Genomic DNA, 26,297 nt, shown 5'->3' with positions numbered 1-26,297 from the left:
ATGGATGTGTGAGTGTGAGGATGTGTGATCGAGTGCTGATATCCAGTGACTGGTTGCATGGATATTGAGTGTCAGACTGCATGTACCAATGAGTGCATGGATGGATGAATACATCAATCGACCTAATGATGAATGTTTGCGTTCACGAATACCTGCATCCACAACACCACACATGCACCTATACACACACACGTACACACCACTGTCATCATAATATAGTTTAAATCGGATAAAAAAAGTATTTTAAAACTTTTTAAAAAGCAGTGCATTTAGTGTAAATAAGCAACATGAAAAGAAATACATCTACAGCAGCATTAATTTAAAAAAAATTACACAAGAACAGAAAACTTAAAAAAACCATACCATTGGTGCAGAATTCTCAGTACTAACAGCCATGCAGGTAAATAAGAACATGCACTGGCAAAACCAATTAGTCTACATTGTAATAATTTGCCTGACTAAACATTAAAGAAAAGCCTGCTGTAGTGAAAAAAACAGATTTCTATATACAATGCGATATAGAATTTAACGTGTGATGATTCAGTGTAATTTTAAGATGTAAAACAGTCCTTCATGCATTGCACTGCAAGCACCCCAGAGGGATGGAATGATGCAACAACCAAAAGCATGAGGTGAGAGTGTTATGGTCCTCTGGCTGGAGCCAAAGCCTAATCCATGCATAAAGAATTGGTAAACATAAGGCTGTAGACAGAGGTACCGTCAAGCCAGACCTTAAGAAAAACCATTATTATACTGCAGCAGGAACGGTTTACGCCAATGCTGTGCACAAAGGACACATAAAAAGAAAGTGCAGCTCGTCCCCAATAAAGCTCCAAGTGCAGGCGCAGCTCCTAGGGTTGCCATCATTCTAAGTGGCAGTAAGGGCGCGCAGAGGTAAAGCGCCCAGACAAAATCCCAGGTATAAATAACGCAGGTGGACAGGACACATTTAGTCCAGATCCAACAATCAGCTCCTTAGAGACTTATAGAAAAGGTACGCCGGGTCCAGAGACGATTTATAGACGCCATTTAAGTCAGCAATTTTCACCTTCTCCCAAAATTTTGCTTTTAGCAACTCAGCTATTTCTCTATTGATTGAAGCAGCGTCGGCCAGAATCTCATACAAACCGAATTGTGTTTATATGTTGTTGCAAATGTGCGCAATCCAGAGAGGTTGACAGGCCTTATTAGGAGTTAAGAACACCTGACGCGCACTCATAATTCAGGGCTACTCAGTGGACCTGCTTCTAGTGTTAGTCTGCTAAACTTCCAAAGGCACAGAAATTCGGCTAATGACCATCTCATAATCACAGACCAACAGCACTTGAGCAGTATTTGATGGAAAAATTGAACGCTTCTACACCAGAGGTTCTTAACTTGTGGTCCAGGGACCCTGCGGAGTCCGCAAAATCTGCTCAGGTGTTCCTTGACTGCTTAGAAATTTAAATAATATTAACAGATTAATAAAGTGTATATAAAGAAGTAAAATTAAAACATTGAAATTTTAAAACGTACTGTAAATGTGAAGGAATTTGACATTAAGTTAGTATCCTCGGATTGATTTGTGTGAGCAGCGCAAGTGCATTAAACAAAATGTAGTATCTATGACGCATGGCCTCAGTTTAATTTAGAAAAAAACTCCAACCGCCCCATTAAAATTAAAAGGTATATTTGTTGGATGAATTCTTGTTTCTGTATTTTTAGCGTATTGTTTTGCAGTTCAAATCATCGAAAATGCTTAGTTCGTTGTCCCGGGGCTCCAGTAATGAGTAAGTGGGGTCCACAGATGTCCAAACGTTGAGAAGCACTGGTTTAGGTAGCTGAGAAACCCAAGAACCCCTAATGTTAAAACCCAAACCAAGGTACTGGAAATTATTCACTACCAAGTGAGCATTAGGAAACAGGAAAGAGGGCACCTGCCCCGGCAAGGTCTGCCCACAATTAATATTTTACACTAGGCAACAATGGTTCTGATTTCTATGCAATACAATAAACCTTGAAACATGTTTTTATCCTGTGTGCCACCTCCTGGGCTCTCAGCACCACCGAAATCCACTTTTTGTTATAACAATGACGTCTCTTTGTTTCCTGTCAAGGCTGATTAATGGCTGAATATGCAGTGGGGGACAGCCAGGGCCGGCTTTAGGCATGTGCAAGCTGTGCACCTGCACAGGGCCACCAAACCCCAGGGGCCACCACATCAATATATATCCTTAATATATTTATCCTCGGAGGATGGATACATATTTGTGCGGCGGCCCCTGGCAGGGATTTGGCGGCCTCTGGCTCCGTTCCACTTTTAAACACCCTGACGCCCCCCTCTTTACTGGCCTCCGCGCTCTGCCCCACCCGGACCCCTCTTCCGGGGCCCCCTACCTACGCTCCCTGCCCAGGGCCACCATGACCCTAGAGCCGCCCCTGGGACAGCAGACAACGGTGGTCATCATTCCAAGAAGGCAATGAGCCTCCATCGATGCCCTCAGCGAGCATGCAGACCCAGAGTAACTCGAGAATTCAGGGGAGGTGAGTGGCCTGCTCAGCAGTTTCCAAGATGGCCGTCTCCCCTCGCTGAAAGTCAGCATAGACTGAACAAGGACAAGTGTTGCGTGACATTGAGGGGCAAAATGAGCCCCAAAGACATACTTGCCACCCCCGCCTCACCCCAGATTCAGGCGGGAGACTAACGATTTCAAGGCTACTCTCCCGTCTCCCAATTTCTGCATTCAAAAACCTGATTCCTCTGCAGGCTGCAGCCAGGACTAGTCTAGTGAGACTCGTAGTAATCACTGCCAGTAACCTGCTCCTGCAGGCCAGTGCACAACATTTTTGTCACAGACCATCTGCCAGCACTTTCTACATGCTCCTGACAGGTAAAGGAAAAAAAGCATATATCTGCATTTCTGGTATCCTGTCCTGCAGCAGCATACTAAGGGGTCTATTATAATGTTGGGCGGATCGTCACTGCCCGTATGGCGGTAGCGACCCGCCCAACATTATTCCCCGCTCACCACTCAGTTCTCCCTGCCATATTAGGATGGCGGGGGGGACCCCAGAGACGGAAAGACCGTCCGCCAGTTTTCCACCGGTCACACAGGCGACCTGGCGGAAATTGGGCCTGATATGTTGGCAGTGTCTGCAAGACACCTTTTGCTGCCACGGAAAGGCATGCGGTGATCGCAGGTGGGGTCCATTGCGGGCCCCCAGGATGTTGAGGGGGTGGGGGGCACATAGGGGTACCCATGGTGCCCCTCTGCATTTGCATGCATAAAGTGGCAGGCAATGCGCGGTGCCTGTCACATTATGCATGCAAATGCACAACATGCCTGTTTAACATTGGTGGGGGGGGGCTGAATACAGCACCGCCCGCTACAATGTTAAATATACAGGATGCGACCGTCCTGGAAGCGGTCGCATCCTGATAGGCACAGCGGGTCCGCCGCACTTTTTGCAGTAGGTCCCGTTGACCGTTACGGTGGCGGGCGGACATTGTATGCCCGCCATCGTAATAGACCCCTTAGTCTCATACATGACAGTAGGCCCAATTCAGGCCTTCTTAGAAGTCAATGGGAGAAAAACAATCCCCAGATTATTTTTCTAAAATCTCCCACTTTCCCCTTTTAAAATATTGACATATATGCAAAGAGGCAGCCCACCCTAGGGAGGGGACGCGTGTTACACTTGAAGGTAGCCCGAGCACGAAGGTGAGCACAGATACCGCCAGCACAAGCTCATATTTTCTCAACACAGGAATAGTAGAGGCGTGCCCGCCTGGTAGCTGAGGGTGCTGCGTGGAGTGGGGCCTGAAATTACAATTCAGAGGGCATTTCACTTTGTGATTGTAAGTGGACAAACCCAACTGTTTGTCTTGAAGACAAGTAGTCCGATTTGAGGTGCCGACACAGCTCGATTTTCTTGGATTAGATTTTCCTTTAAGTGGGTCTTCAGAAACGAATAACCACCCAGCAGCATAAAATGAACACTTTAATGCACATAGGGAAGGTCATGGTGGCCACTGACAGATGCAAAGAAAATGCTGAACTAACAGGAGGACGCTGCCTGCTGGCCACCTGTGTGAAAAGTCGGGATGAGACATTTCCGCAAATAATACCTCACTAAGCGCACTTCAGGTGCCTCACCCTGCTGAGCCCTCCACATGGTGGCAGGATCAATACAATTCAAGCATGGCAGCTGTAAAGGTCAATGCAGCAGTGCTAAATTTGAGCCAGTGGTTTCTGGTGCTGAGCACCGGCACTTAATCATCACCATCAGCGCTTTTCATGAAACATTCATTTGTGGTAGGCATGGGGAGATTAAGTGATTTGCCCAGAATCACAGGATACTGAGCCAACTCCAAGACTCAAACCTGGTTCCTAGCTCCAAAGTCGGCAGCTCTGGCCATTACGCCACACCCTCACCTCACTTTCATGGTTAGTAGTGGCGTTCTGTTTTAGACGGCGAAACAATAGAAATGGGCTGGTGCAAGCTGCCTCCGGACGAGAACCCCGGCACTTATTTTTTATAAATTAACCAGTGGAATGCAATAAAGGTGACTTTAACCCCTTGCGTGTGGCGGGAATTCCCCGCCCATGCTGACTCAGCCTTGCGCGGGCGGAGTCATGACGGAACGGTTCCGTCATCAGCACAGCTCACCCGTAGCTGATGACGGAACCGCTCCGTCATCAGCATGCAAGGGGTTAATACGGGACGGAATATGTTGCGCTCCCAGAGATCAGATGAACCCCAGTTTCAAGAAGACCTCAATTCAGCGAAGCTGGGCCATCCCACTGATATATCTGGCGCTGCTCTTCAGACCCCAATCACAAAAGGAGATATCCAGGAAATCATAGCAAAATTCCGAAAGGAAATATCATCTTGGCAACAAGGCAATATCAGAAATTGATCGCAACATCCAGAGGACCGACACTCATCTTGATCAAGTCGAAAATGTCCTTGAAACAAACTCACATAAGCAGGACAGGCTGGCACAGAAAAAAGAATACCCCTGAGACAAGATACAATGACCCGAATGAAAAATTGGATGATATCTCAAATCGCTCTAGGAGGAACAATATTCCCATCAGGGGTATTCCCATTGAGGCTGCTAATAAGGATCTCGAAAACTATGTGCAGGCTTTCTTTAGATGTGATCAAGAGGCAGCGGCAGAGGACATATGTGTAGACCGTACTTACAGAGTGTTCTCCGCATTCCAGCAAAACAGAAATCTAGCACCGGATTATTAAGTAGGGCCCATTACTTTAAGATAAAGAACAATTCAGGCAGATGCCCACAAGCAAGACCAAGCCTTCAGAGGTTCCCAGTGGCGTAGCTAGGCCTTAGGCTGCCCGCGGCTGCCCCTGCGTTTTCGCCCACGGTGGTCTGATCGAAGAGCGGGGGGTGTGCTGGCGATTCAGGCGGCGGCTTCAGCCGCAGGTAAGAGCACGGGGGGTTTGAGGGAGTGCTGGCTATACTTGTGACTGCTTCGGCCGCAGGTTAGTGCGGGGGAGGGAGGGTGGCCAAGGCCCCCAAAATGTTTGCCGCCTGGGGCGGTTTCCCCCCCCCAGCCACGCCACTAGAGGTTCCACACTTACTTTGTGTCATGAGGTGTCCTCACTTAGCAGCATATTTACAAGGGGATTGCACCACCAAAACATCACTTTTTTTGCCGTTCCGATGGCACAATGTGCTGCTGCTTACTTACAAAGCGGTCTTTAGCCACCTTTTGTGGCTTAACGCCGCTTTGTAAACATGGTACCCTTGCACACAAGTATCTGCGTAAAAGGGGGGTGCAACAGGTGTTGCTGTGGGCGTTGCACCGCAACACCCATTGCTTTTTGGCGCAGCCCCAGATTTACAAGCTGTAAATCTGAAGTAGTGCCAAAACCTAACACCATGCAATAGTAGGAGTTGGAATGGCGCAATGAGGAGATGTACTTTTATTTCGCCTCCTTTTTGCTTTTTCTATGTGTGCTGCATTTTGCAGCACACATAGATAGAGCAAAATGCTATTAAAGATTGTTTATGTGCAGGAATGTGTCCCTTCCTGCACATAAACAATCATTAAATAATGGTGATTTGTTACTTCTATGAATTCTAAGTAACATAGAGCCATTATTGATAGTTTATGTGCATGAGGGGACACCTTCCTGCACATAAACAATCATTCACTGCAACGCAGGCACCCTTGCACTATGGCATAAGGGTGTCTGCGTTGGCATTAGGCAGCTATTTAAGTGCCAGCACTAGGGAAAACACAGGGGTGCACTATATTCTTGTAAATAGGGAGCATCCCTGCATTTTGGAACTGGGGAGCATGGCACTGCAAAATTTGCCACAGCTCTGTGCTCTAACATTTCCTTGTAAATATGCCCTTTAGTCTGGAAAAACTAAAAGATTCTTAAAAATGTACTACTCCCTGAGATGGGATGGCATCTCCTACAGGAGGGTTTTCCCCTTTTGTTTATACTTCAAGTTCAAGGACAAACAGAATGTAATATAGGAAGTGACAGAGGCGAGGGATTACCTGCCATAAATCAACGACTAAACTCCAAAGCAGAATGTCTGAGAAAATTTGAAAAACAACACACAAATGACAGACGGAATCCAGAACAAAACAGACATACCCCCCCCCCCCCCCCCAGTCACAGAATGTTTGATTTGCTCAGCATTCCGTCCATCATCTGTTCTTTTTGCATTTGTTGCCCTCAGTGGGAAGGGTATGCCCAGACTTGGGCCCCATGCTCCGTTGCCACCAAATTCAAGCTAGCCTGCCTGATGAGGGTTGAGACCATGAAACCAGTCCCAGGATACTTGTTTCTGGTCCAGGAGGACCTGGCCTGGCCATTCGGGCTGGGCTGTTCCAATGGAGAGCAGGGTGAAGGCCGATTTGAATATGGCTGGATCCAAACTGGAATGAATTGGCAAGCAAAGAAATTAGGGATTTAACTCAGATATGTGACTGACGGTAAATGTTTGATTTGCTCAGAATTCATTCCATCATCTGTTCTTTTTGCATTTGTGGCCCTAAGTGTTAAGGGTAAGTCCAGACATGGGTCTATGCTCTCTATGTCACTGGATTCATGCTAGCTTGGCTGATGTTGGTGGTACCCCAAAACTAGTCCCAGGATGCTTGTTTCTGGACCAGGGAGGACCTGGCCTGGAGGTTCGGGCTGGACTGTTCCCATGGGGACCAGGATGAAGACTGATTTGTATATGGCTGATTCCAAGCTGGAATCGCGTGGCAAGCAAAACAACAATGGATTTGACCCAGACCTGTGACTGAGGGTGAATGTTTGATTTGCTCAGCATTTCATCCATTATCTGATCTTTTTTTTTTTTTGGACACCACAAAACAATGCCTTCTAAGAGAGCAAGAGACTGCAAGCTCTGCAGGATAAAGTGGATGCAGTGGCGACATTAGAGGAGAATTAAGCTCACAATGCCTTCAAGTTTGAAGCTGGCACATTGACGCTTACAACACATCTATCCCAACAAAAAAGACGACTGAACCTGACTCACTTCTCCTCAAAAGCACAGGTCTTCAGTGGCTCCATTTTCTCAACAATAACTCTCATGTTGGAGATTTTGTTTGTTCACCTATGTACATCTGTATTTGCTTAAAGGAAGCAAATGGTGTCTTAGTGTCCCATACTGGAGTCAGGTCCCTCAAAATACTATGGGTCATATGGATGTTGATGATCCTGACAGTAGCTACATGTTGCTGGTCTAGTATGTATCTGACAGGAGTTTTGTATACGACTGTTAGGTTTGTTGTGTTTATGTTTTTGTTTTGTTGTCTTAGTCCCACTGCATGCAGCTATATTCTACAATATAGATAGTAGACTATCTAGTATAATTAGATGCCCACCGTAGGGTAATAAATGCGGGGATTGAGTATCTTTGGCAGGTGAAAAGATGGGGTATCTTCACTGATTCAGTGAATCTGAGTAGTTGAAAAGGCGTGAATCAATACGTGAATCAATTTTTACTCTAAATGCTCACAACCTTATCTCCCCAATTAAAAGAAGAGCCTTCTTACAATAGTTGGATACAGCTCATTTGTAAGAGCCCCATCTGTTGATTAAGAATGTGTCATGCCTGCGATCCTATTGGCTCCTGTCCCAGTTTCACGCAACAAAAAGCACTAAGAGAGAAGGGGTGGCAATACTGCAAAGGTGGGGGCTGGAATTTGAATTGGTCTTGAAATCTACAGATAAAGAGGGCAGATATTTTAGATTCGGCAGAATGTTAGGTTGCCTAAAACTCATTTTTTTTAAAAATTGTACCTAATGAGGAGAAATTTTCTAACGAGTGTTGCCGATTTTGCAAAAGGATGTATAGTTGCAGGTGAGAATTTCAATGTAACCCTCCAACCAGCAGAATATAGATCCCTACTAAGACCCACGTGTTCGACAGCTCTCACTTTTCTAATGTAAGGCATATCAGATTTGGATCTGGTAGATGTATGGAAGCGCAAAACATTAAAGATAGAGACTATATATTCTACTCCACCAAACACGTCTTACACCCTCGTTGATGTCTTCCTAACTTCAAGAGACCTGTTGTAACAAATCCCACAGACAGAAAACTGTCTAAATCTTATCATTCCACACAGCGGCTTGGCTGATCCTTGGCCCAGCTGTGCCGGAAACACCCATACAGAGGCCATGGCTGGTCAATAACGTGGGTTTAGGGGCCTCAGTGGTGAGGGAAAAGTTTAGGGAGACAATACACCACTATTTTCACAAAAATGATAATGGAGAAATGGGTTAGAATGCTGTTTGAGACGCCGCATGGGCACTGATAAGATGGGATTTAGAGATAAAGCAAATAGGCTGTTGGCCTACAAACTCAAGCAAATACAAACCAGGAGCCACATTGAGAAAATTAGGGACGAAGAAGGCAGGATTCATACTAACATTAAGGACATTTTAAATATGTTCATCTCCTACTATAGCACCCTATTGTAAAATGTAAATGTAAATGTACATGTATTTATATAGCGCAAATCACCGACCCGGTATCTAAGCGCTTGCTTAGGGAACCCGTCCTGGTATTCCCCTGTGAGATACCCCGGCAGGGTATCCACAAGGTGAAAGCCAGGCATCCCACCGCGAGGGGCCGTTGTGGAGAAGACTTCCTACAAGATCAGCAAGAGTCCTTTTTAGAACATTTCAGATCCACATCATAGGAGGTCAACCGTGCATTGCTAGAAGAGGACATTTGAAGGGGTTAGACGACCATAAAGCAGCTACCGGGTCGTAAAGCCCTGTAGCTTTGTGTCTTTCCGACACCTTTTTATAAAGCTTTCATAGAGCTTCAAGAGGTACCTTTTGCAAAAGCTTTTATTATATATTAACAATTGGGATTGTAACAGACACAATGTTGGATTCACAAATCACCCTATTGTTAAAACCTGAAAAGGACCCCATCTATTTCCCCTCATAGAGACAAATTAGCCTTTTAAATACCTGCTTGGAAATATTTGCATCAATACGAGTTACACACTTGCATCCAGTGTGGATTTGATTTCACCGCAACTGTCCAGATCGTCATGCCCAATAAGGTCAATCTATCCCCAGGATTAAGACTGGCACCGCAAATTGAATACTGCGAAATATGTAAGGAATCTGCTACCTACAATGTAGACACCATTAGATTAAAAACTTTCTGCAATGAAATTGAAATCCCTCACTGAATGTATAGTAATTTATTGTCCATATACTTTTTAGATTGAAGAATTTTATTGTAGTCCTGAGGAAGGTGTACCATCGATCTAAAACACCGAAACGCGTTGACAATACTGGCTACTTTTAACTATTTTTTACATGTAATTGTGTTGAATTATATTGTAATGTGTTTGTGATTATTTTTTATATGCAAAACTTTTGCCTATACCATGCTACTTGATTAAGTTTTTAATAAATATGATTTTAATGAAGATTATGCCTTTTTGAAATAATTGTGGGATATTTTAGTATATATACTATTGAGGTCAGAAAAGTTTTGGTGTCTTACTCTACAAAGTATATTATGCTTTGATCTAGGAACCACAGAAAGGAACCAACCCCTTTTTTTGATGCCCAAGAGAACTCCAGACTGGCGCTTGCCTTCATAGAAGTGGCAGAAAGAACTAAGGGCCATATTATCAAGAAAGGGCGATACATTATCGCTGCTTTGATCGGCAGGAAACTGCTGCTAAAGCGGTGATAATGGGCTTGATAATATGCCCTTGTGAATTCCCATAGATGCCCAGGTTCTGGTGTTAACCTGGGCTTCTATGGGAATTCACAAGGGCATATTATCAAGCCCATTATCGCTGCTTTAGCGGCAATTTCCTGCCGATAAAAGCGGCAATAATGTATCACCCTTTCTTGATAATATGGCCCTAAGAGTTTGATGGTCCTGCTCTCACTTTATGTGGAGAAGTCCTTTCGTAGGGACAACTGAATTACATTACTAAAATTCAGAATAAGACACCCATAGGCCTAAAAATGAAGAGTTTAAACTTATCAAATTACAGGAGGCCTGTAACTAGGATCAAGTTGAATGGGGAATACTCTCCCTCGATTCCCACTTTGAGATGGACCAAGCAGGGATGCCCTTTATCCCATTGCATTCACCCTCTCAATGTACCCCTTTATTCAGAGAGTCCAGAATAACCAGATCATAAAAGGCATGGTTATAACCAATCAGGAATTGAAGACTGCCTTATTTCCTGATAATGTCCTCTGCTTTTTAACTCAGTCTGAAGACTCTCCTCTGGGGATGAAAGAAGGACAATCGCTTTTGCCGCAGTTCCTGACTTTCAAACCAATTAAACAAAATCATGCGGAATGGGAATTGCAGTTAACCAACAAGAAGTTCCAAGGCCTTGGAGAACAATGGCTTCAAATGAACACACAGCCCCAGTAGATCCCTAGGTATGAATTTAGTACACAATGCGGCACATGTCATTTGGAGAAATATCCCTCTACTCTTGCAGGTCATAAATAAACCTTTACTGTTGGGGCAAACTCAAATTATCCTGGTTGCATAGGATAACATGAATAAAAATGAATTTTCTGGCTAATCTATGAAACATAGTACAAATGCGTAGGTTTTCTAAGCTAGTAAATGACCAAATTTAGAAGAAATGAACATTGTTTGTATCGAAGGATTAATCAAGTCCCAACCTCCCAGCCCGAGTATCAAGGACCACACTATTTTAGAGCACCTCAAAGAGTGTGCTAGGATTTCCAAACATCAAGGCTTATAACCAAGCATCCCAAGTTCATCCTTCACTGAACTGGAACCATAACCCAGGGAAGAAAGGATGAGTCAAATTAGAGAAGAATTTCTTTCCTATCCTATTAGACTGCATACTATGGTCACCATGAAGGTTGAAACCAGGGATGGGCTTGCTTCTGACCACATTTTTCATATTGATAGAATACTGGCAAAAAATATCACGTAAAAAAGTCTCTACAATATTTCCATTATTTCTCATTGGGAATTACTGACCCCAGATTTAGAGGCTTGAACAATAACAATCTGCCTTTACTGAGGGACATCTTTTCAGATGGAGAGATTAATACCAGGGAGGAGATGCAAGCGGTGTGGGATTAAGCAGGGAAGATGGGAGAGCTAGGGATTGATTATCTACTTCTAAACATAAGTACGCCCTCTAGTAGAAGAGAGGTCCGGGGGCGGGCGAGATACCAGAGGAGATTTGGAGGAGAATTTGGCAGGTGGCAGTTAACTCGTCAATATGTATACTTTGTAAAGGAAATGGATATACATTATTAACCCCTTCGACGCTGATGACGAGCTCAGTTCGTCATGAAGTACACCTCTCGTACGCTCATGACGAGCTGAGCTTGTCATGAACCGTGGGATTTTAAATTCTTCAGCGCACAGCGGGAAAATGCGCCCCACCGATAGTGTTAATGACTCAATTACAGGCCATACTTGGCAGTCCCAATACATGTTGGAAGAATTGTGGGGAAAGAGGAAGGTTTTCCCACATGTGCTGGTCCTGTGTGCATGTCCTGATATATTGGAAGGATGTCCTCTTTCACATCAGACATATAAAGGGATCCTGAGACCACGTATTAAGGGCCTAATGATGGGATCCATCCACGACCTGTTCCTTGGCACCTAGCATACATTACCCTAAAGCTGTCTCGGGTACCTTACCATCATACGTTATAAAAAAACAGCTCTTCCCTCTTCCCTCTTACCTCACGTCTTGCCTCATGAGGCATTCTGCTCCAGACTGTCATTACACCTGAGTGTACTACTACTAGAATTAAGAAATAAGGCATCAGAGCCCCCGGCGTAGAAGCTCTTACCGAGTGTTTCACAACTCACAGGATAACACACAACTCTACTGGTCATTTATGGTTAATGTCATGGTTGTATAGAACAAGTATGTCACGTACGAATCCTATCTCCATTTAGAATGTAATGAAATACCTAACATTGCTATTGTACATGATGCCAAGTATTGTATTTTTGTTTTTGCATATGGAAGTAATTACTCTGTCCTTGCACCTGCTGACAATGTTACTGAGTGACATGGGGGAGAGTATTATATTTCCGTTTATACTCTGACGGGCAAACTAATTTTGCATCAACTACTGGGAACTAGACTGACATTAGCACATACCTGGAAGCAGCAAATCACCCCTCCTGTACATACATGTTGTGAAGTAAGATGGGACGTGGCGTGACAGCAATGGAGTAAGGTGGGAGCAGCTGCACTCCTGGCCGAACGCCGCCATCGAGCACCATCCTGATAATATTCTTAGCTGATACCGAAATTGATACAAACAGCAACACTACACATGATTTCATCATCACTGGCCAGTGCCTCTGACCCACAAGCTCACAAATAGATATTCGTGTTCCATAACCCAAATGTTTCCAACACAATGGGCCGATTCCGATCCGGTAAAAAGCGCTCCGAATAGCCGTTCGGAGCGGTTTTCCATTCGAATCGTACCCGCAACGTCCCCCGTACGTACAACGAAGTACGATTCGTACCAGGAGCTGGACTCCGTACGAATCGGACAAAGACCGTACGAATCAAATCCCCATACGAGTCTCACTCGGAACCTGCTGTACGCGACATCTGTACGGTTCGCGGCTGGTTTATACGACCCAGCAAGTACGATGCGTGTCGGGTACGCACCGTATGACCCCTTTCTACAGGAGCTGAAAACAGTCGTAAAAGCAGAGTTCGCCCCGAAACAGGTACGGTACACCGTATAACCAGCGTACATGGGGTACGCACCGTACCCCATGTACGCCGGGTGTACGTTGCGTACCCCATGTACGCTGGGTGTACGGTGCGTACCCCCCATGATCGTAGGGGTACGCACCGTACCCCTGTGATCATGGGGGGGTACGTGCCGTACTGTTGTATGTCATTGTGCGCTTTTCCGTACAAATCGCCCTTACCTGACGTGGACCGTACGACTTGCGTCCTGATACCCCGGTCTGGATCGTACTCGTTGGGTCGTACGGCGTGTGTACGAGTCGTACGGAGATGGCTCCGGATGCGATTCGTACGGACGGTAATTTTACCGGATCGGAATCGGGCCCAATATGTATGATCAGATATTCTGTGACGGTTTTATCCCAAGTCTATTAGAAGCAAATATGTAGACTGCATTATGATGTGTATCCTATGGCAGTTACTCAATAGTTATAAAGTGGATAAAAAAATGTCTTGTGAGTCTGGCAGGGGTGCAGCAAGATCTACATAGGTGTAGGGGGTGTAAAGAGAAATGTAGGGATGCATTAAAAGGTCTAGGAGATGAGGCATGGTGTGCAGCAAGGTTTTGTTCGTGTTTTCAGTGGCTATCATTTGAGTGTTATTGCTGGGTTTGTATCCTTACCTCGAATAAAGCATGCTATTTCTGTAGAAAGTCTATAAGTAACACACAAGCAAAGACAAATTCTTGGGCTTTGGTTGTTAGTGGCTTTTATAACTATTGTCTCTCGGTCGGCTAGTTCTCTTAGAGCCTGTTGTTCTTTCTTACATAGAGTAAAATAATAACTTGTGTTGTCACGATTTGCTCGAAGGGCTATTTTTTCTGGGAGCATAAACATGGGAGGTGAATTTAAAGTGGATTTGTTCCACAAGTTGGTGTCTTCTACCGGGCTTTCACTGATGTTCTCATGTTCAAACATATCTTTCGGAAGAAGTTAGATACGTGTACCCGGAGTTGAAGCATATTCGGTTTTATAGTGGGGACAAATCCTTTAGACTTTTTTCTTTGCTTTTCCTCTTCCCATTTGTCTTCCTCAGGCCTCGTGATGAGATCAAATGAGAAGTTGAGAAGGCTAAACCATTTGATCTTGAGATCAGCAAAAGTGGTGCAGCCCATACAACTGGAAAAAGTGAATTTGCAACGCAAACGATAGACAAGTTGTTTGTTGAATGCTTTTTGTGATTCGGGGTAAAAGCTGAAAATGAACAAATGTGAATATCATGAGCTTTTTCCTAAAGTAATTTGAAAAATCATGCAGGATTAAGTAGGGCAGGAGTGAGGCTAAAAAAAAGACTTGATATATATCTGTTCTGTAATGGTCTTGCATGTTAGGTGTAGTGCTTGTCTCGCTACCAAGGAAATTCAGGGCAGTTTGAGATGTCAGCCCTAATGCATGCTAGTTGCAGTGTCTGTCCTATCTCAGTCATAAAAATGTGAGGAAATGAGTCTCAAGCATGGGCGAATTTTGCGAATCTGGTGTTCACAAATTTGCGTATTTGCAAACTCGCAATCCGCAAAATCCGCGAATTCTCGCAAATTTGCGAATTTTTTTTTTTGTACGCAAGGGTTTCTGCCAGTTCACGAGGGCTTTGCACCAGTTCGCAATTGCGAACTTACTTGTCGGCTCGCAACGGGCGCGACTATGTTGTTTCTACGTCTGGTTCATCATCACAGATTCCCAGCACCCTCTGTTTCACCACTGCCACCCTCTGTTTCACCCATGCCACCCTCTGGTACATCAATGCCACCCTCTGGTTCATCATCACAGTAGATTATGGGGGGGGGGGAAGCAAGCACACCTGCCCTGCTTCAACTGACATGAATGAATTTGGGGTTGATTTATTAATGTGTCACTGTTTTAAAATTCCAGTCTGGCACCTGCTTCCTTATCTGTAATTTGCTTTCTGTTGCAGTGCAATTTTTTTTCCAGGACCTTTGTGGCCTACTTGTAGCTATTCTATGAGCCTGCTGTGAGGGTCAGAGCAGGGTCATACAATTGTTGCAACTAGCAACTGAACTCTGGAGGGGCCCCAGTCAGGAAGGACTACAGGGAATGGTTACTATTACTAATGATGAGTTTGAACTTTTGCACCTGCTGAATGCTTTCAGTTTTGCAAAATTAGTTTTTCTGCAGAACAGCAACTGTAATGCCCCAAACAAACATAGGAAACTGAACTCTGGAGGGGCCCCTCAGGAAGTACTACAGGGAATGGTTACTAATGATGAGTGAACTTTTGCACCTGCTGAGTGCTTTCAGTTTTGCAAAACTCGTTTTTCTGCAGAACAGCAACTGTAATGCCCCAAACAAACTTACTTGTGAAAGTTGATTTCTAATCCAAAAGTGATCCAAAGAAAGTCAAAAGGCCTCAAATCCAAAAAAGTGCAGGCAAATGTCAACCTGAGGAGTTATTCTGATAAAAATCATCATTTTAAGTAGGTCTATGCTGCTTGCTAGTGGATTTCTTGTGCAGAGTTGCAAATTTTGCAATTTCGCGAGTGCGAGATTGTTGCTGCCCACCGCACCTACATGTTCGCAATTGCGAACTCTCGCGATGCGTCGCCAAACTCCCGCGGGATCCCGCAGCAAGATCCAAAATGGCGCCGCACTCGCAAAATATCGAGAAAAACAACTCGGCAAACACTGAATGACGGTAAGTGAACGCCGCACGCTGCAAAATTCTATCACCAAGAAAAAAAAATCCGCTGCGTGCGAATTTGCGGATTTTCGGTAAATTCGCACACGTTCGCGGATTGCGAATTTACCGAAAATCCGCAAAATCCGCGAGCGGAACGGATTTTCCGCCCATGCTTAGTCTCAAGTGGGTGATAATTGAACATATACTTCGTGATTTTATTTTACTAAGTGTGTGACTACAGGAAAGTTTATTTTCCCCCTTTGCAGATGAAACAGAAACAAACCCCAAACAGGGCATGTTGGGTCATTAATAAAGTGCTCACATTATATAGTCAATCTGCCTTTCATTGATGCGAGTATGAATAGTCATGTGAATGCACATATGCATATAATTATAAACTGTGTTTAGTGCACACTATATTTTTGGAACCCACTGCTGCATGTGTGTGCGTTTTTGCAGTGATCACTAAGGGGTGGGCAACACTGTTCTCAAAACATCAGTATTATTCATTATAACAAAGCAATTGAAAATTCTTTGTCTACTTTGAAGACTTTTCCGCCTCTGCTTTTAAGTCTACTCTTTATTATAGTCAAAAGCAAAAAGGCAGGAATTAATAGGCCCCGAAGAAAGCCAGAGGCCCATTCGGTAATTGGCTGAAACATGTAGGTAATTATCAACAATAATAGAAGTGTGAATCCTTGAGTTTTATAACACATCCTTACTCCATTATTTTTTATACATGATACAGGTACTCACAGAATACAAAGAAATATCCCAAGGGTATACTTATAGTAATTTAAAAAAAACTGGATCCCTGCACTTATCCAAAAGAAAAGAATTGTAACGAGCTCCCAGGTAGTGGATGAGCCCATTGTTGTGGTATCTACCTATCAACTGTGGGTGGGGTGTCTTCTCCTAATGTATAATTATGTCTGTGAAGTAGGTGATTGCATAGCGAAGTAATTCCAGGTCAGAAGCCTGGGCACCCTTTTTTGTTGTTGTTTATCTGGGATGGAGAATGTGTTCTCTCACTCTCCTGATACGTGTGCATCAGCAAGCCTGGGGAGTTGTAACAGATGTACACGACTGGCAAGTGAGGACACGGGTTGTGCGGGGTGAGTTGAGACGGTGCAGGCAGATAAGCAGGCAGGCTTGAGGGATAGGGATATATAGGCCTCGGTTAAATTTTATTTACACAGGTGAAATTCACAAACTTCCTGACTTTCATATTACATGAAGTTCATGAAATTTCTCAAAATTTCACAATGTGTGATTTCTCTTCCGTTTTTATGGTAATCAGTCACATTATCGAATTTTAAATATCAATATGGCAAAATATTGAGTTTGAAATATCGAGTGGACATCATATCGACTTACAAAAATATAGTTGTGCAGAATATCGAAATGCAGGTAAGAAATATTGTTTTTCATAATATCGAAGTTAGTAATATCAACAGTCATAATATAGTTGTTCAAAATATCGAATTTTTGTTTAGTGTTTTAAGTGTTAGTATATGTGTTAAAAGTATGTATTATTTTTGTAATGTATGTTTGAAGTTTTTTTAAGTAATGAATTTTATGTTAATTAGTTTTTACACAATTTAATTCCGTAGCGGGTTGTGGGTTTATAAGGGAATAGGGTGGGAAGTAATTTATTTATAATATATATATTTTTCAATTAATTAATGATATGTTAATTCATTTTTGCGTAACTTAATTCTGTAGTGGGTTGTGGGTTTATAGGGGAATAGGTTGGGAAGTAATTTAATTGAAATGAATTAACCATTTTATTAATTAATAATTTAGTATTTAATAACTTATATTGTTAATTAGGTAAATTAATGTATTATTGATTAATTATAAATAGATTAATAACAATTAATAATTACCTTAATTGTGTTAATTGTTTCATTAGTGAATAATTCGATATTAATTATTATTAATTAATTTGTAAATATGTTAATTGTGTACTTTTTTTAGGAGTAGGTTGAGGGTTGATAGGGGAGTGGGGTAGGAAGTACTTTAGTTTTAATGTAATTTTTATTATTTTTTATATTATCTTTATTAACAGTTATTTTATAGTGTTGATTGTGTGAATTAATTTAGATTTGATGGATATTTATTTTATTGTTAAATGTAATTTGTTAATTAATTATGATAATTTATTAATATTTTACAATATTGTAGGTGACGTTTATAGAGGAAAATAGAGGGATGTAAGATAATTTTGAAAAAATAATTACTTGTTAATTATGTTGCAGGAGTGGGTATACTAAATTATTCCCCTATGCTATCCAACACTTTCCCTACTGTTACACTTGGTGGAGTGGGAATATTAAATTATTCCCACCTGCTATCCAACACTTTCCCAACTGTTGCACACACGGGAGTGGGAATAGTAATTTTTACCCCTCTGCTAACCAACACTTTCCCTACTGTTGCACACACTGGAGTGGGAATAGTAATTTTTACCCACCTGCTATCCAACACTTTCCACACTGGTGCACTCACTGTAGTGGGAATAGTAATTTTTACCCATCCGCTATCCAACACTTTCCCTACTGTTGCACTCACTAGAGTGGGAATAGTAATATTTACCCACCCGCTATCAAACACTTTCCCAACTGGTGCACTTACTGGAGTGGGAATAGTAATTTTTACCCATCCGCTATCCAACACTTTCCCTACTGTTGCTCTCACTGGAGTGGGAATAGTAAGTTTTACCCTCCCGCTATCCAACACGTTCCCAACTGTTGCACTCACTGAAGTGAGAATAGTAATGTTTACCCATCCACTATCCAACACATTCCCTACGATTGCACTCACTCAAGTCAGAATAGTCATTTTTACCCACCCGCTATCCAACACTTTCCCTACTGTTGCACTCACTGGAGTGGGAATAGTAATTTTTACCCACCCACTATCCAACACTTTCCCTATTGTTGCACTCTCTGGAGTGGGAATAGTAATTTTTACCCTCCCGCTTACCAACACTTTCCCTACTGTTACACTCACTGGAGTGGGAATAGTACGTTTTATCCACCGCTATCCAAAATTTTCCGTACTGTACCCCTCATTGGAGTGGAAATAGTAATTTTATCCTTTATATTATATTTAATGTAGTGTAAAATATTAATTTTAAAAATGTATTTATTTTAATGTTTTAACTTAGATTTAATGTATTTTTATATTAATATTATAGGTTTATATATATATATATATATATATATATATATATATATATAATTATATTTTAAATTATGTTTTTACATTTTATAATTACAAATATTAATTATTTTTTAATTGTATTATTATATACAATAAAAAAATAAAAATGCATGTTTATTTTGCTTTACATTACATAATATTTATTAATTTTAACATGTTTTTTATAATTTTTAAGTATGTTTTACTTAATTATATTTATTTAATTAATTTTATATTACTTTTAAGACATTTAAAAGTCCATATTTCAGCAAACTATATTATAGACAACGATATTTAGGATTCAATATTTTTGTACTTACCTGTTTGTAGATAGGAAGTCGATATTCTGTCACTCTATATTTCCCCATCGCTATTCTGGCAGCTCGATACTCTTCTCCTCGATATTCTGTCAGTGATCCCTTTTTTATACCTGTCACATCTCACATTAAAATCTTGCAAGATATAAGAGGGGACTGGATTGAGTAGAAAATGTTTTGCCAAGAGACATTTACTTCTCGATCCAGTCTCCCACCACTATCTCACCAAACTTTTTAACATAAGACACCAGCAGCAGAGCATATTTTGCTACAAAAGCACAACTTAACACTTTCATGGAAATTCACAAAATTGAATGAGAAAACATTATGGAATTTCTCCCAGCCCTTGATATAAGCAGGAGAGGTGCAAGTTCATTGGCGAGGAGTGCAAGTATAACGGCAGTCTGTGCAGGGACACTCAGAGGGTGCAGGGACATTGGCAGTGTGTTCAGGAACCCATAGGAAGCCTGAGAGTTATGCAGCGGTGCAGGAAGACAGGCAGCATCTCCAAAAAGACATTAAAGAGGGGCACGGAAAGAGAAAGGCGGGAGAAGCAGAGAGGTAGCAGAGACAATGTTCAGAATCAAGGAGGTGCATAGTTAGGAGGTCAGGTAATGGCAGCAGGGGGGTGAGATGGACAGCGGGTGTTACGTCTCAGTTTCACATAGCTAACAATTTGAGAAACTGGCTACAAGAGTTTTAAGAATGTGTTTATTAACCCTGCCAGCTCCTTTTTCTGTTCTACCATTATGCCTTACCCTCACTAACCATAAATTCAGGTCTACCATTTCTTATGCATTCAACATGGAAACTTTATTCATCCATCCTGTTGGTTAATATTTGCTTTTATATGAAAAAAATATATATTTCAATTTCAAGCACAATGGTGGATGTGATTACTGTCATCAAACAAACAATATATAAACAATATATAACATTTATGTACATCAATCATGCGTTGACATACAAAAAAGAAACATATATAGTAATGTGAAAATATTTTATAGACAAAACATTAACGCATTTTGACTTATGTACGAGTTATTTAGATCTACTGATCCTTCAGTCATTTTCAGATTGCTGCCATCAGTCAGTGTGTGATGCTTTAATGAGACAGGTTGTGAGGGCACTAAGATGGGGCCTCAGCTTGGTGTAGGGTCCATTATTATAACTAGTGAAGGAAACCCTGAAATTCATGCGGCACTCAGCCACTCCTCATGTATGCCTGCGCATTTTGATCCCCATTTGTGGGACAAATATTCAATGAGATCTTCCTCGGGTCCAAATTGGCTTTTTAAAGTAGGAAAGGCCTGTTGTTAGTGTTTCTCATAATCCTGAGCTTTTGGAGTGTACATGACTTTTATCTGCTTATGGTGCTCGGCTGCCGTCCGTGTGAGTTACCGTTAATGTATATAGCGCCATCTGAAAGCAGGTGGGGGTGACCGGTCGCTTTATCCTGGTCTCGACCAGTGTTGGATCATGCAGTATTTCCAAGCTGATACCGCCTACAGTCAAGGATTGTTCTCTCCTGGTCGGGGCTCGTATTAAAGATTCTAACCCCTCTGCCCATCAGCTTGCTCTAACCATGCCTCAGCCACACCTCTATGACAAGATGCCCTAAGTGTTAAGGGACCCCAGAAACTCCCAGGATGTACAGCCAGAAGGAAAATGCTACTTACCAGTATGCATCTGTTCTTGGCATGTAGGGCTGCTGACATTCATATCTTCAAAAACAACAGGTGATGAACAGAATGCAGAACAATGTCATGCATTCAGCCCAGTACAGAGATCTGGGCCTAAAGCCATTGTTTTTTTGCTCACCATGCCATTCCAGATTGAACCCAGCCATATGCAAATCAGTCTTGACCCTGTGCCCCATGGGAACAGTCCAGCCCGAACTGCCAAGCCAGGTCTTCCATGGACTGGAAACAAGCATCCAAGGACCGTTTTTTGAGCTTACAGCCCTAATCAGCCTGGATAGCTTGATTCCAGTGGCATGGAGAGCACGGGAGTCACGTCTGAGCATACCCATCCCACTCGGGGTGACAAATGCAAAAAACAACAGGTGATGGACAGAATGCAGAACAATGTCATACATTCACCCCAGTACAGAGATCTGGGCCTAAATCCATTGTTTTTTTGCTCCCCATGCCATTCCAGTTTGAACCCAGCCATATGTAAATCAGTCTTGACCCTGTGCCCCATGGGAACAGTCCAGCCCGAACTGCCAAGCCAGGTCCTCCCTGGACTGGAAACAAGCATCCAAGGACCGGTTTCGGATTTTCAGCCCTCATCAGCCTGGATAGCTTGATTCCAGTGGCATGGAGAGCACGGGACACACGTCTGAGCATACCTGTCCCACTCGGGGTGACAAATACAAAAACAACAGGTGATGGACAGAATGCAGAACAATGTCATACATTCACCCCAGTACAGATATCTGGGCCTAAATCCATAGTTTTTTTGCTCACCATGCCATTCCAGTTTGAACCCAGCCATATGTAAATCAGTCTTGACCCTGTGCCCCATGGGAACAGTCCAGCCCGAACTGCCAAGCCAGGTCCTCCCTGGACTGGAAACAAGCATCCAAGGACCGGTTTCGGGCTTTCAGCCCTCATCAGCCTGGATAGCTTGATTCCAGTGGCATGGAGAGCACGGGACTCATGTCTGAGCATACCCGTCCCACTCGGGGTGACAAATGCAAAAACAACAGGTGATGGACAGAATGCAGAACAATGTCATACATTCACCCCAGTACAGAGATCTGGGCCTAAATCCATTGTTTTTTTGCTCACCGTGCCATTCCGGTTTGTACCGCTTTTTCCGCCATAAGTTGGCAGGGTATGCTCAGACGTGAGTCCCTTGCTCACTTTGCCACTGGATTCAAGCAAGCCGGGCTGAAGACGGCTGAAATGCCAGAAACCGGTCCCCGGAAGCTTGTTTCCGGTCCAGGGAAGGCATGGCTTGGTAGTTCGGGCTTGACTGTTCCCATGAGGCACAGGGTCAGACTGATTTGCATATGGCCATGTCTGAACTGGGGTGGCAGAGTGGGCTAAAGAACGGTGATGGGTTAAACCCAGATCTGTTGACTGGGTGTGAGTGTTTGATTGGTACAGATGCTCCGTCCATCACCACCCCCTTTTGTACCGACATTCATATCTTAGCATAGATCGCCGCCTAGTGTTGGGTCCGGATGTTTGCGCGTTGTTGTCTTGGAAGAGTCTTCGAAGAATCAAAAGATAGGTGACTCTGCCCCAGGACTACAGTGCGCATGGGCATCTTCTCCATCGTCAGATTGTTTTTCGTCATTGTGGCAAAGATGGAGTATAGAAAAGTAAGAGATGACCATGACGTATGTTAATAAGGTAACTCTGCAGCTGTGACAGGCACCGGGGAGGAAGGTGGGTGATATGAATGTCAGCAGCCCTACATGCCAAGAACAGATGCATACTGGTAAGTAGCATTTTCCATTCGAGGCATGTGGGCTGCTGAATTCATATCTTAGCATAGACTGTATAGCAGTTTCTCCTCTAGCGGTGGTCGCCTGTACCAGCTGCAGTGGTTTGAAAGAGAGTTTTAAGGACAGCCTGGCCTACAGCAGCTTGTTGCTTAGCTTGCACGTCAACACAGTAGTGTTTAGTGAAAGCGTGTATGGTAGACCATGTAGCTGCCCTACATATGTCTTCTAAGGGAATATTTCCTAGGAAAGCCATGGATGCCCCTATTTTGCATGTTGAGTGTGCCCTTGGGGGAACTGTTAAAGTGCACTTCGCTTTTTGATAGCATATTTGAATGCATTTAACGATCCATCTGGCTATTCCTGTTTTGGAAATGGGATTACCTTTATGTTGTGGTGAAAAGGCAACAAATAGTTGCTGTGTCTTTCTGAATGATTTTGTTCTGTCAGCGTAATATAGCAGAGCCCTTTTAACGTCTAGTGTGTGTAGAGCTCTTTCAGCTACTGATTGCGGGTTTTGAAAGAAAACTGGCAATTCTATGGACTGATTGATGTGAAAAGTGGAGATACCTTTTGGCATAAATTTAGGATTTGTACAGAGTACTACCTTATTGTGGTGTATTTGCATGAAAGGTTCCTGAATGGTTAGTGCCTGTAGCTCACTCACTCGCCTGAGGGAGGTAATGGCAATTAAAAAAGCCACCTTCCATGTTAAGAATTGTAGTTCACATGAATGAAGTGGTTCGAAGGGAGGTCCCATGAGTCTGGTAAGTACTAAGTTCAGGTTTCAGACTGGAGAAGGTGGATGCTTTGGAGGGATAATTCTTTTAAGTCCTTCCATAAAAGTTTTGATAGGTGGTATTCTAAACAGAGAGACATGTTGTCTATTTTGAAGATATGCTGCTATAGCAGCAAGGTGTAGCCTTATGGATGAGTATGCTAGGTTACATCTCTGAAGATGTAGCAGGTAACAAATTAAGTTTTGGATGGAGGCATCTAATGGATTGATTTGATTATTATTACAACAAATTACTAATCTTTTCCATTTAGCTGCAAAGCATGCTCTGGTAGTGGGACGCCTTGCTTCCTTGATAATGTTCATGCAGTCGGGAGGCAAGTTAAGATATCCAAACTCTAAGACCTCAGGAGCCAGATCGCTAGGTTCATCTGATTGGGATCTGGGTGCCTGATTTCTCCATGGTTCTGTGTTAGCAATTGTGGCGAAAGGCGCAGCCTTTGGTGGGGGACTACAGAGAGTTCCAGGAGTGTCGTGTATCATGGCTGTCTTGCCCATGTGGGAGCAACCAGGATCATTGTGAGTGACTGTTGCCTTAGTTTACGTGCCACTAATGGAATCAGTGGGGTTGGTGGAAAAGCGTACGCAAATCTGCCTGTCCAGTTACTCCATATCGCATTGCCCTGTGTCAACGGGTGTGGGAACCTGGCGGCAAAGGACTGGCATTTTGAGTTTTCTTTTGTGGCAAACAAATCTATGTCTGGATGTCCCCACTTTTAGAAGAATGGGTGGAGAACTTGAGGATGAATCTCCCATTCGTGTATTTGCTGATAGTGTCGGCTCAGTAGGTCTGCTGTCTGGTTGTCTATTCCTGGGAGGTGTTCTGCCAGGAGATAAATGTTTTGAGGAATTGCTGACTTCCATATGCTCTGTGCTAGGTGGGACAGTTGTAGAGAGTGTGTCCCTCCCTGTTTTTGGATGTAGTACATGGCTGTCATGTTGTCCGTCCGGATTAACACAGCCTTGTTGCTCAAGTATTTCAGAAAAGCCCTCATTGCTAGGAATACTGTTAGTAACTCTAAGTAGTTTATATGTAGTGTCTTCTGTTTGACTGTCCAGAGACCTTGGACTGTATATTGACGGAGATGGGCTCCCCAACCTGTCAGTGATGCGTCCAAAGTTAATACTACCTGTGGAACTGGCTCTTGGAACAGTCGCTCCTTGGAAAGGTTTTGTGGTTTCCACCACTGCAGAGAGCGGTAAGTGCGACTGTCTACCAACACTAGGTCTTGTAATTGTCCTTGAGCTTGGTTCCACTGACGTGCTAGGCATTGTTGTAAGGGGCGCATGTGCAGCCGAGCGTGAGGGACGATGAATATGCAGGAGGCCATCATGCCTATGAGCTGCATGAACACTCGAGCTGGCAGGGAGTGTTGTGGCTGAAAATTGTGACTGAGAGATTGTATGTTGGCTATCCTGTTTTTGTTTGGATATGCCCTTGCTACTGAGGTGTTGATTGTTGCTCCAAGATATTGCTGTATGTGGGAGGGTTGTAGATGTGATTTTGGGTAGTTTATGGAAAATCAGAGATCGTGTAGTAGCTGTATTGTGTGAGAAATGTGGCTGGCACACTGTGCGTATGAGTTGGCTTTTATGAGCCCATCGTCGAGGTAGGGGAACACGTGAATGTGTTGCCTGCGTAGGTGTGCTGCTACTACTGCTAGGCATTTTGTGAACACTCTAGGTGCCATAGTTACTCCAAAGGGGAGAACTTTGAATTGAAAGGGCTGACCTTCTATTGTGAACCTGAGGTATTTCCTGTGAGCTGGATGTACAGGAATGTGAAAGTATGCATCCTTGAGATCTAGTGTGGCAAGGAAGTCGCCTTGCTGGAGTAGTGGGAGTACTTGTTGTAGAGTGATCATATGGAAATGATCTGAGAGTATGTATTGGTTCAACGGTCTGAGGTCTAGCATTGGTCTGAGAGAGCCATCTTTTTTAGGAATGAGGAAGTATAGAGAGTATACTCCTGTCCCTTGATTTTGCAATGGGACTGGCTCTATGGCACCTTTTTGGAGTATGGAGAGCACCTCTTGTTGTAACAGCGTAATGTGTTCTTTGGACATTGGACGGTGTCTGGGCGGTATGTTGGGTGGTGTAGAAGTGAGTTCCAGGCAGTAACATACTGAAAAATGTGCTTCCCCCACTTGTCTGTAGTGATAGCGTTCCAGACTGGTAGGAATTGTGTTAACCTGCCTCTGACTGGTGTTAAATGGTCTGGAGGGAGTGTGAGCGAGTCACTGTTTGTTGGTGGTGGAGGCTCGGGTGTTACCACCACCGCGTCCTCTGCCTTTGTTGTTATTGCCTCTCTAACCTCCTCTGTTGGCACTTTTATTAAAGGTGATTTGGGTATTACTTTTGAATGCGGAGGAAGTTTGGGATGTGTTGCCTCTACCTGAGCCTTGAAAGGAGGAGCGACGAAAGGAACTCCTAGATTGTTGAAACTGAAGTGCACCCATGGACTTAGCTGTATCCGTATCTTTTTTCATCTTTTCTAAGATGGTATCTACCGCAGGGCCAAACAAGAAATCTTGGTTAATGGGCTGATTGAGGATGGTTGATTGCACTTCATTCTTAAAGCCAGAAATGTGTAGCCATGCATGCCGGCGTAGTAATACGCTAGTGTT

The 26,297-nt window shown here is 43.3% G+C and overlaps 1 protein-coding gene across 2 annotated transcripts in view; it reads right to left on the bottom strand.

The window, feature by feature from the left end:
* The window catches only part of SEC16B (SEC16 homolog B, endoplasmic reticulum export factor), a 407,021-nt gene that overhangs the window by 140,298 nt on the left and 240,426 nt on the right, over positions 1–26,297 (bottom strand). The window lies entirely within an intron of this gene.

This window comes from Lissotriton vulgaris, chromosome 1_1, assembly GCF_964263255.1.
Source record: "Lissotriton vulgaris chromosome 1_1, aLisVul1.2, whole genome shotgun sequence".
NCBI lineage: Eukaryota > Metazoa > Chordata > Amphibia > Caudata > Salamandridae > Lissotriton > Lissotriton vulgaris.
Note: the sequence above shows the minus strand (reverse complement) of the source record. Positions and strands in the feature narration are given on the sequence as shown.